General features: G+C 31.7%; 1 protein-coding gene across 4 annotated transcripts in view; it reads right to left on the bottom strand.

Annotated features, from left to right (window-relative positions):
* Positions 1-12,479, bottom strand: part of LOC132698404 (uncharacterized) — a 125,781-nt gene that overhangs the window by 14,233 nt on the left and 99,069 nt on the right. The gene's annotated exons all lie outside the window — the stretch shown is intronic.

The raw sequence follows: 12,479 nt of genomic DNA, 5'->3' as shown, positions 1-12,479 counted from the left end.
ATCCTTAATTTGTGTTTTTTTTTATATTTAAAATATAACATTAAATATTGTATTGCATTATTGTAATTTAAAAATTTTGAAATATTAATTGGCAGAATTCAAAGGAAAGTAAATTCAATCCTTTTTATATAACGACATGAAACAATCGACAAAAAAACTTTCTAAAGGATTAACAAAAGGAACTGTTTAGAAATATTTTTCGAACGCGTTTAACGAAGTAGCCAGTTACATACACGACAGCAATGCCCTCGGGGGTTTTAATATTTCTAATTGTCTTTTAAAAGTGCCGAGAAAACGATAAACCACTATATCGTTTTGTAATGCAGTCAACAACACTGCAGTAAAGCAATGGCATAATTGTAGTTTATCAAATGGATTCACGAAACACAAACACACACACGTGTACGGATTTCGCTTCTCAACAGCAGCAGCAGAGGTGCGGGGAAGGGGCTAAGTAGACTAGCGCGTTGCCTCGAGTGAAGCAACTCATATGTTATTCTTGGTTACTATTTGCTCCTTTCCTACATATACAGCATACTTAGTCGAAATTAAACATTGAGCAGAATTTGGATTTTTATTTTATTGGGCATCTCTATAACCATGACGTAGACCAAACAAAACTAAGTCCTGCTGTAATTGCTGCTTAACGGTGATTCCTTTAGCCAAAAAAGTACCATGGCCACGTCATGAAAATTATTATATTATTGTGAGCGGACGAATTACATAACCCTAATGTCACGAGCTTATTAAAAATTTACCTCGAAAAAACATTTATTTTATATTTGCAGTAACATGTAACTAAAGCAAAACAAATATTTTGTTTGGTTCAAGTAATTTTCCCAGGTAAAAAAAGTGACTCGTAATATTCGATAATATAACCGCGAACTTAACAACTACCACCAATTATGCTTTATGAAAGTAAACGTGTTTATATGTAGGTCACATTCTAACAAGTTTCGATTTTTAAAGGTACACTATTGACGAAAGTATAACTTTTCTTTTTCGTTTTTGTGGACAAATTTAAATAGGTTGGTTGTAGTAAGCTTTTAATGCAAAAAATTTTTATCAGTGGCACAATCACATCGGCAGAAATAAAAAAAAACAGTTTAAAGTACATTTGGCAACGCCCAAGCACTAGATCGCAGTGGCGAAAGTAAAACTTCATTTTGTTTGCTAAATCGCTCTAGGATAAAAGGTGCTGGTCGTAAAATGCATTTTAAACACACAACCAAAATCTTAATAATAAATATCCAAGGCGTTTCTGTCTGCATGACAGACCAACTGTACTAAATGATGCTTTATCACTTATTTTTTATTTATACTGGGTGACACAAGAAAGGGAGAACACTCTATAACTTTTCGACGGCTTGATATAGGAATTTGAATTTTGGAAGGATTAATATAGGCTGAATGTCCAATTTTTTGACAATATGTAGTCGATGGTTGCACTTCCGGTTTGAGCGGCAACAACAGTTTGTTGTTGTTTTTTTTTTTATTTAATTTTTGAAAAATGCATCTAGGAGGCTGTGACCATCATAAATACTATTTACCGGGTCACCTGATCATGGGAAAAATTGTAAATCAAACCCTTCTTTACTTGTCTAATGCCAAATAGTATTTAATGTAATGAACAATTAATTTTTAGGATAACCTAGTTTTTCAAATAGCACCCTAAACCGGTACATTTTGACACAAAAATTTTCAAAATCCGTTAAAAAATAAGCTCACAGGAAGTAAAAAAAAAGGTAAGTAAATGCATTTTTATAAAAAGAAAATATTACTTAGGTGGTTTAGTCGGCATGATTGAAAATTCTGACAGTTTGTACATTTTTATCTGATTATCGATTTTGTCGTGTTATCGATTTCGATTATCATGGAAAAAAATTATCAATTTACAAATGGAGAAAGAGTTGATATGTTTCTGACATACGGGGAATGCAGAAAAAACTCTCGACAGGTCCGTGCATTATATGCAGCCCGCTATCCGGAACGTCCTAATATTTTGTTCCTATAAAAATGTATTTACTTATCTGTTTTTTTCCTTTCTGTGGGCTTATTTTTTAAGGGCTTTTTAAAATCTTGATATCAAAATGTTGCAAAAAAAGCATCGGTTTTAAAAAGTTTTTGTTCCCAAACATTTGAAAAAGACACGATGTTGTCGAAATTGTCATGTCAAAATATATAATTTCGTGAAAATCTGAACTTTTGGTTCTTATTTATTTTGATAAATGGATTTTCATCAATTAAAAGCCTCCTCAGTTCAATTTTTGAAAAAACTAGATTATCCTAAAAAAAATGCCATTAGACAAGACAAGGAAAGTTTAATTTACAATTTTTTCCATGATCAGGTGACCCGGTAAATAGTGTTTGTGATGGTCACAGCCTCCTAGAAACAATTTTCAAAAATAAAATAAAAATTTTAAAAAACAAAAACAAAAGAGAAAAACCGTCCTATACTACAAGGACGTTCAGCTTATATTAACCTTTCCCAATTTAGAATATTACGGCAATCATTTGATAAGATCCAACAAAATGCTATTACAAAAAATGGTTTAGAGTTGGAAGTCGTACTTTCCAAGCCAAATTTTTCCTTAAAAAAGAACGTTAGTGATTTCGATTTTTTAATATTTACCGCAAACAATTTTATAAATTACTGAAAATCAAATGAATCTGACTCAATTTTGTTAAAATTCACGCTTATTTAAAAATTTGCCATAGATTTTAACTATATTAAACCCAACTGTAAAATTTAGAAACATTTCTTCTTAACAAGTTACGTCAGTAATAATAATAGGCTCATTTAAAAATTCGACAAAGAATTAATAAAAAAATTCCAATATGGTGCACACATAAGTGACCACTAAGTAAACTAGTAGCCACAGGAATAGTGTCTGTGTGTGTGTGTGTGCGCGTGTGTGTATGTGTGTGTGTGTGTGTGTGTGTGTGTGTGTGTGTGTGTGTGTGTGTGTGTGTGTGTGTGTGTGTGTGAAGGAATAACTGGAAAAGAAAATGGCGTTCACAAAGGGGTCTATGAGGTTAAATGAGTCCATTCTCTAGAAAGTTATAAGAAAGCAGTTTTTCTCAATTTTGACATTTTATGTTTTTTGGCGTACTTAGTGAATACATTAAAAAATATTGTTTTATCAATTTCTTTTGTTTGACTGTTGTCTACCATGAAGAACCGCATTTCATAAACTCCGTTTTGCACACCGCTGCTTTTGATCATTTTCACGTTATTCCCCGACACAGTTTATTGTGCTTGTTTAGTAATAATTTAAAAGTAAAAACTCATTTTCAACAAATAGGCAGATTTCCATAGCAATGCAATGTGTTCAAAAATGATCCAACCAATATAATAAAGATCATTACAGGACTTTCAATCCTGTCCATATTCTTCGTCAACAAAGTGAAATTTTTCGAAGCTCTAGGTAGTCAAAGTAAGGCCCCTTCTTGGGTGTCCCACTTCATCTGCCGTTCATTTTATTTTCACGTAGCTACCAGATGTACGGTGTAGTCACTTATAAGTGCAATATATGGGAATTTTTTTATTAAAAATTTGTCCAGTTTGTAATAAAATTTTAAAATAAAGACTGTGCCTTTTGAAACTGGAGCTTTTTAATATCCTTGTTATTATTACTGGTGTTTCTTTGAAATCCTACTTGATCCGCGTTCAGATTGATTTTCGTCAACTTATATATTTTTTGGCATATGAAAATATCACATATTCAGAAAGCGCTTAACGTAATTGCAAAATAAAAGTGATATCTAAACATTTATATTTAAAAAAAAAACGAAATATTCTCATAGTAGAAATCTGACAGACTTGAATGGTTTAAAATAGTTATTGTTCCGACGTTTATAATAGAAAAATTCACTTTTATTCAAATCGAGATAAGGCGACAACAAAAAGACGATCTCACGCCATTAAAGCTAATTCGATTCGTTTAGTTGGGTAAGGTCGAGAAACGTCGTGTAACTTTTTTAAATCGCCCGTGCGACATTGGCAGTGAAATGAGAAAAGCTTTCTCGATACCGGCGAGTGTCAACGCCCTATCACTTCTTTCATCTCGAGAAAGCTAAAGGAGCAGCCGGCGAACGGATTGCCAACGGATTTTTGGCAGCCGTTACTTAAAATTAATGTTCGTTAACCGGAAACGTCCTGAGCATGCGATTGTTATAGTGATATTCTGCCTTTGAAATATATTTTATTGATCGCATATCACTAAAAAGATGTACAAAAAACACACGGATATCGATCATTATTATACCCATAATCGTGCAGGATCATACTACCATAATCTGCATGTTTGTGTCCCTTTTTTTCAAGAAAGTGGTGTTTTAATCATTTATTTTTGCCCATAAGTGAACTTTACCCCACATCGCAAAGCGCTTTTTATAGAGAATATAATAATATATAAACTAAAAATAAATCCATTTATCCATTTTCTCATATTTATTTAAATAATTCAGCTTTTTATTAATTAACTACAACCCAAAACGATGATTTTCACAAAACTTGGCACTCTTATTTTTCATCATAACGGCCTATATTCTGTGTAATTAAAATAAAATTATTCGTTTCGGTGGCGCCCAAGGGGTGGTCCAATTGATATTTAAAAGTTATAAAGACAGTAATTTAGATTCAATAGGATACAAAATATCGGAAAGAAAAAAATAATTGGGAAAATGTTCAGGAAGCAATTGTAGAACCATGCGATTCAGATCCGGTTTATGACTTATTGTTAAGAAAACCAAGACAAAAATCTCATCTAGAACATTCCAATAACTCCAGAAAGAAAATGAATTTATTGTAAGTGAAGGAAACCGGATGAACGCCATTTCTATCATTTGTAGTTTTATAATCATAATTTTTTTTATTGGTGATAATATTGTATTATGCAATAAGTTTGCAACTTTAGCCACGTGTGACTAAAAAAGTTTTTTTGTGAAAAAATACGAATATATTAAGTGACGTGTGACAGGACCATTACAACTGACAAATGTCGTCAGTGATTAAAATTTACGGAAAACATACTAACGAACCTGATATCTTAAAGTTACACTTTATTCAGTGCAAAAAAAATACATTTTTGCTTTTTTTTGCACATTAATATTTTAAAAATTTATTTATTTTTTTAAGTTTGCTCCTGACAATTTTGAAAATACAGAAATGAAATTTGAGGCAACCTGTATATACACTGTAAAACCGCTCCCCACTAATTACTTATCAAATACAGTCCCCGAACGAAGTAGTTTTTGAGAACAATGGGCTAATTTTCTAATTTTTGGTGAAAAACAATTCAACTGAACACGAAAGTCAAATCGAAAAATTTATTATTTTAAATTAACATATTTAGAAATATTAAGTAAGTAAAAATCTTGAAATAATATGATTCAGTCATGTAGGAGGAGAAAAAATATATAATTTTCTGAGTCGAGAGTGAAATTGTTCTAATCCATTAATTAATTTAAACGCAGAAAATTATGTCAATCAAAATGTGAAGTATTTGAGTTAAAACTTCCGTTCTCCGCGACCAACAGGAAAAAATCTATAAAGTACTTTCCCAGTCGCTAAACAATCCATGCATGGGACGCCCATTCTTCAAGTTGACGTATCGCTTCACACCTGACGTCGAAAGAAATGTGAAAACTGTTTTAGTAGTAAACTGCCGAAAAATAGGTTAATAATACCATGATTTATTGCTTGGATTGGGCTAATTCAAAGGAACATATTTATTTTTTACAGGAACATGATACTTTGCACTCGAAAAATCAAAAAATTGATTTCATATTTCACGGATTTCCAAATAACTTATATACTATAAATTATAAATATATTATAATAAATTATGTTTTTACTATTTTGTTTATTTTTTTCTCAATTTCTTTATTCTTCTCTTTTACACATCTATTTAAGAATTGTAATAATTATTACTATAACTTAAAATGCCACAACATGAACCTGCTATCTGTCAAAATTGGTTAGTTTGGTGCAACCAAACGTCACTTAGACGCAATCCACAAATAACTTGAAAACAGTAAGTTGAAAATAACTTGAAATAGTTATTATTTCCCCTCGTCGGCTTCGAAATACTTGTAGAATGACAGAAAAGTGCGTTTATCAAATGCAGAACAAACTAAAAACTAATTAATATTTGCTTGATGATAGAAATTGCGCTTCAGTCCAGATTAATTGCATATTAAAAATTTTATTTATTTATTTTAACTTTTCATACTCGAAGAGATGCAAATTGCCATAAATGTACTTTCTATTAACGAGTTGGCTTTCTTTGTCGCCAATTCAATAGGGCGTTAAATTATATTAGGAACCGCGATTTTTTGTAGGTCAATGTAATTGTTTATTACTGTCCACCTCAACACAAAAAAACTATTAAGTTCTTTTACGTTTCCTCTATGTAAATGCGCCTATTTAATAACAAAATGTTTAGTTTCGAGGCGCACCTGCTCACAATCACTTTCTCTGGGTCAAGTTTACACGAGCCACACTTTTGGTTTTATTTCTTTAAGCGTCTGTCGTCAGGGCGCAGCTTATTACGCATATGATCAGGTTTCACTTTGCCTCGGGGATGATTCGTTTACCGCCTCCTTCGGACAGAAATAAAGTTTAACCGCTTCTAAACGCATTTGCCCAGGTCCCAAAGAAGCGATTTGTGTTGAGCAAGTACAAGACATTTATGGAAAAGGAGACAATAATTATTGTTAGTCCAAGGCAATTGTATCAACTGCAACTTTCTAAGCATCTTATCAAACTCGGATTTTGTTTATGGCGAATGCGCTGGGACACTATGATATTTAAGTAAAATATGCTCCTAAATTTTATTCTTATATTATGGTTCGCGAATATAAAAGAACTAGTAGTGATTGTAGTGACACTAAATCTACTCATTAAAAAAATTGTTTCGCCGACGAGAAATAATATTTCTCATTCAATATCCCAGCAAAATTAATTTTCCTAACAAATGAGCGAGTCTGTAATTTCTTTTCACGCTGCCGTTTTTGCCAATTTGCCCTTTGGTGCCTTGGCGATCGTACATATCTCGATAAACGTTACCATAACTGTACAAAAAGAATGCGGCAACTCGACAAGCGACAGTAAGGAAGCTGCGCTGGTATACCGATATGGGTGAGGTCCGCTGTCAAGTAGCGTATAATTTATCAGAACAACATATCACGCCTTCTTTGTTTAACACCTTCATTTATATGTCAAAGAATAATTGGTTGTACGGCAAGAAAACTTCTTAGTTTTCGATAGAAATATTTTAGGTCACTCCTTGGAATAACTTTGAACCTGATCAGTTATACTGGCTGTGAGCATGTTAGTAAAAATAATGCTCCGCTTTGGGTAAGAACAACGGATCATTAACTACAATTTGGACAAGAATGCTCTCTTAAATTGATGTCATCTTTGTGCAGGTTACAAAAAGACTCAAATTTTTAACCCTATGTTTCAAGTTCAAGTAACAAAAACGCGTAGCTTAAACTATTATCACTCCACTCCACTCCAAGTTCAAGTTGCTTAAATAATCTGTGCAATTCTCTTTAATTTTTGCTTTTATTCTATCAGAAATATGTAGAAAACCGATTGATTTGCTCTCTTACTATTAATTTCAATCAAGATATAGACATTTTATTCAATTGAAGCGTTCAAGTTATTTATCGCTCATTTAAATACCACTTTATCTTTTTTTTCCTATACTGTAGAAAAAGTAGTCAGCAGTGTTGTCTCTTACAAATATACCGATAAGCATTTTACTGTGAAATTTTTGGACCATGAGTGATAATTATTGACAATTAGTGCAAGTATACGGATAATCAATGATCGGTTTAAATTATAGCGGTCATTGTGGCAATAAGTCGTTCCAAACATGTCTGATTTTGAAGATACGTGTAGAAACACTCTGAACTTATTTTCGATTAAAATATAAAAATATGCCATACTCTAAGGGACGATGATGGGAGGATGAGTTTGAATTTGAATATCTTCTCTTACCTACTTAATAAGTCAAGTGACTGAAGTAAGTAAAGAGCATATTTTCTATGGTCCTCTTGACTGGGTAAAATATGGACCGCTTTTAAAGCGTTCAGTACTAATTTTTTTTTAAGGAATTATTATAAGAACCTAAAAATGTATTAGCTATTTTGCGACTTATTCAATAGAAATAATATAAAATAAAATAAAATTTAGATTTAGGCTGTGGTAGTAACAGGTAGATACTGGCTGTTGGACTCTATTCTTATGTTCATTTGTGTTTAAATTTGTGCAAATATTTGCTTAGATTGCTTGTTTTTATATTTTTTAAACAAGTATAATTTTTTTAAAGAAAGAAATGATATAAGTTTTCTTACGATTGCATTTTAATATGTTCATGATATTTTTGTTGTTATTCTCGAAATTCATAGAATATTTAAAAAGTTTCCTATACTTACCTGTCATTATTTATTTAATAGAAACAACATCATTTCATGGCAATACCAGCGGAACTTAGTGGTAATTGTTGTGATATTTAGTGGCAATTCTTGCTGCAATTAGGGGCAATTTCTGATAGAAGTGGTAATTTAGTGGAGACCACTGAAATACTCCTTGAAATATAAAAATAATAATAATAAAATTATTATTATTATTATTATTATATTTATTGTATTATATTATATATCTGAATTAATTGTCCAGGGCCATTCTAGGCTGCGCACATCCGAGTTAAATAAATTGTACATTAATTCTGCCATTCACTAAATTTTGTAAGGTAATAAAACAATTTCTATTGGAGAACGCATTTACTTATTTTTTTTTACCTAATTTTTGTTTCAATGTTTGTTGTTTGTCTATCTGATAATTATGTTTCTCTCTATGAATGTTATTAGACTGTGTTTGGTATTCTGCTAATTCATTTTCATTCACAGATGTGACTTGCCATTTGTTGTTCTTGTAATGTATTTAATTTCCAATAAAGTCTAAATTCTTAAGTCTATTATTATTATTATTATTATTATTATTATTATTATTATTATTATTATTATTATTATCATTATTATTATTATTGTTATTATTATTATTATTATCATTATTATTGATATTATTATTATTATTATTCCAAATTATAGTATGTACCATGCGTTCAATTTATCTTGATAACATTTTAATTGGCTGTAACTTTTTTGTTTTTAGAGATATCAGGGTAAACAAAAAAAAGAAATGTATGGTTAGTAGTAGCCAAGTTCATTAGACTTTATCCAGAGCGTGGAGCTCTTTCAAAACAGATATTTCCAAGGCTGGCACAGAAATTTGCAGAAAACGGTAAATTATTAAAGGCTAAAAAAGTATGCAGGAATCATAATGCTTTAAATGAAGAAAATAAGGCAAACATATTAGGATTCTATGAAACACATGATATGTATAATTGTATATGAAGAGACAGGTATTTCTCGGGGACCAACCCACTCAGTTTTGCAAGAATATAAATATAAGGCATTTAAATTTTGCAAAACTCAAAAGTGCGGAACAATGTCAAAGAAGGATGCAGTTTTGTTTGGATATTTTAAATATACATAATGAGAATAACATATTTTTTAAAACCTTTTAAATATCGATGAAAGTTCGATCACTACAAAAAAGGGTTTTAATAGACCAAATACGCGATATTGGTCTTTAAATAATCCTAGACAAATACACGAAATAGAAACCCGGGGGTACCAGTCGATTAATGTATGGGGTGGTGTCATAATGGGCATATTTTGGGTCCTATATTTATGGATCAAAAGTTAACTGGAGATCATTATTTGTAACTCTTGGAGCACCAAATAGAACAATACATAGAATATTTACCCCTAAATATATCAGCGCTGATTATATGGCAGCAGGACGGTGCCCCTCCTCACAATGTTGTGCAACTTTTGGGTTGAGTAGGGAACGGCGAAACTATGCATTGGCCAGCCAACAGTCCCGACTTAACTTAATTCAATTTTTTCTTTTGAGTCACATAAAAAAATCAAGTGCACAGAACTTCTCGTAATAATGTCGTGGAACTTCGGCAAATCATTTCAGAGGCAACCAATCAGTTAAGAGGCAATCCGGACGCGTTACTAAATGCAAGACATCATACAATTAGAGTGTATGAGAAATGTGTCCAAAAAAATGGTGGTCACACACAGCAGTATTTAGAAAAGAATTTTTTACTTTAGTGCGTCTCGTCATTTTTAGTGTTTTTGTTCTACTTTAATTTGTAAATAATTATTGTTGTTGCAGTCTGTCACGGCACTCTTTGAAATGGTATAAAAATTTCCTATTTTTGCCGAGTTGTCAAAAACGACTGGACTAAAATATAAAGTATGTTACATCATTGTAATCGGAATAAGATTTTCTATTAAACACATATATAATATATAGGGCGTCCCCTTAAAAAAAATATGATGTAGGCTTATATGTCAGAAAATTGATAGTGTTTTGTTTAATACGTCACTTGGAAAAAAACTTTGCTACTAACCCTTCATTTTGTTTTTTTTGTTTACCTTCATATCTCTAAAAACAAAAAAGTTACAGCCAATTAAAATGTTATCAAGATAAACTGAACACAAGGTACATGCCAAGTTATATAAAGCTATACAAAGGAATAATCGCAATTGAAGCATTTAAGAAGATATATTTTCGTATTGTAGAAGTGTACCAAGTAAAGAAAAAAGACTTTTTGAAAGACCACTTGAAGCGTGCAAAATTATTAAAACTCGCAGCGAGCACAAACAAAAACAACAAAATCTTAATCCATTATAAGTGCACACAGCTAGAGATTTCTCCATAAATGAACTCATTAGTCTGCAGCATGCATTAGAATGCAAGAAGTAATAATTTTGACACGAATGTCGTTAGACAATAACCTCCATTCTCTATAATGTATGGTGTTACATTAATGGTACCGGCTGCGTAATGACGGCGTTGCGCTACTGGAAGCTGCATCATCTGCTCATAATATTATTTAAATTACATAAATTATACATAAATATTATAAAAAATGGGAAATATAGCAGCGGCTTTTTCCTTTTTTTTCATCTTTTTACGTCTATAATCAATCACACACCAGACATTAAATATATCATAAGGAATGTAGAAAGAGGAATTGGATTTCTATAGACCTCTCGCATGATCTACGTTATTAATATAATTGGAATGTAGACGCAGCTACCAATTTTGCAAGTATTAAATTCGCTAAATGAATACAAATTTCGCCGCTTTGCTACCGTTCAAATGATACAATTTGGATAATGGTGGGCCAATTACGTACGTAACTGAGACCTCGCCATTATTCCTAAACACCGATTTTTTGCTATTCATATTGTAATAAGATTTATTACGACCAAGCTGATGGCGCTAGCGATCTCTAACTAGCGATTTTTCATCTCCACGTCGCTCATTTTTCTTATCGCTCGCTGTACCGAGAGAGAGATGGATTTTTTAACGATCTCGGTTATTAGTTAATTGGTTCCATGCTCGAAAGGTAATGAATTTCAATTCATCGTACCGGTTTTAATTAGGATGTCTTCCATGCAACATTTTGTCGTGAACTTTGGATTAATTTAAAGCAGATTTTGCGGCCGACCAGGATACCTAATTATGTGTGCAAGCGTGTTATGGAATAAATCGATACATTGTACGGTTATGTTACATTTTAGTTACAATTTCGTTATTTATGCTTATTTATTTTTCTTAGTTTTGGTTAGTATTAATAGGTTAGATGACGAAAAGCCAGTGAACTGGCACCCACGTGATAGAAAAGTGAGGCAAATTTTACACCCGGGAAAAGGCAAGTGGTGATGAAGATTCTTTGTCTTGCTAGTTTATATAAATTGTGTGTTATTTAATTAGCTTGGTTACGGATATATTTCTACTGAAATGATTTACATGTTATTATTAGACACAAAGCTATATTTTCTCTAAACATAAAATAAAATTTTTGGTAATTTAATACCTTAAAAAAATATATTCAACATATTTAAGTCTTTCTAACATAAAAAAGGTAAAAATTTTATATTTTTGTGCCAATGAAATCAATAGGTAGGTAAAGAATATCTACCAAAATAGTGATTTATTATTTATTTCTAAATAATACCCAAAAATATCATGTCTTATAAATGATTAAGGGCCCCGGGGGTATTAAGGACCACCATAAACTGGTATTTTTATTTACAACAGTTCTCTTGTAAGAACACAGAAAAATAAAATTTACAAAATAGGAAACAGGTTTTCCTTAAAAAAAATTTAAACGTAAACTTGTTATTGGCCCTTACTTCCAACCATAGAGGGTAATAAGAGCCCCTCATTGCATTACAGACATGTAACAGCTTCCGGATCACCCTAAGTGAGCCCCATACAATCATCATGCATCCAAGAATTACAATGGGCAAATCCATGTGTAATATCATGGATAGTCATACATCTCCCTCAAACTGGCGTAAAAACTTTTGAAAAT

Source organism: Cylas formicarius, unplaced genomic scaffold (assembly GCF_029955315.1).
Source record: "Cylas formicarius isolate icCylForm1 unplaced genomic scaffold, icCylForm1.1 PGA_scaffold_2__14_contigs__length_35257938, whole genome shotgun sequence".
NCBI classification, from domain to species: domain Eukaryota; kingdom Metazoa; phylum Arthropoda; class Insecta; order Coleoptera; family Brentidae; genus Cylas; species Cylas formicarius.
This window is presented reverse-complemented; position numbering and strand designations above follow the sequence as displayed.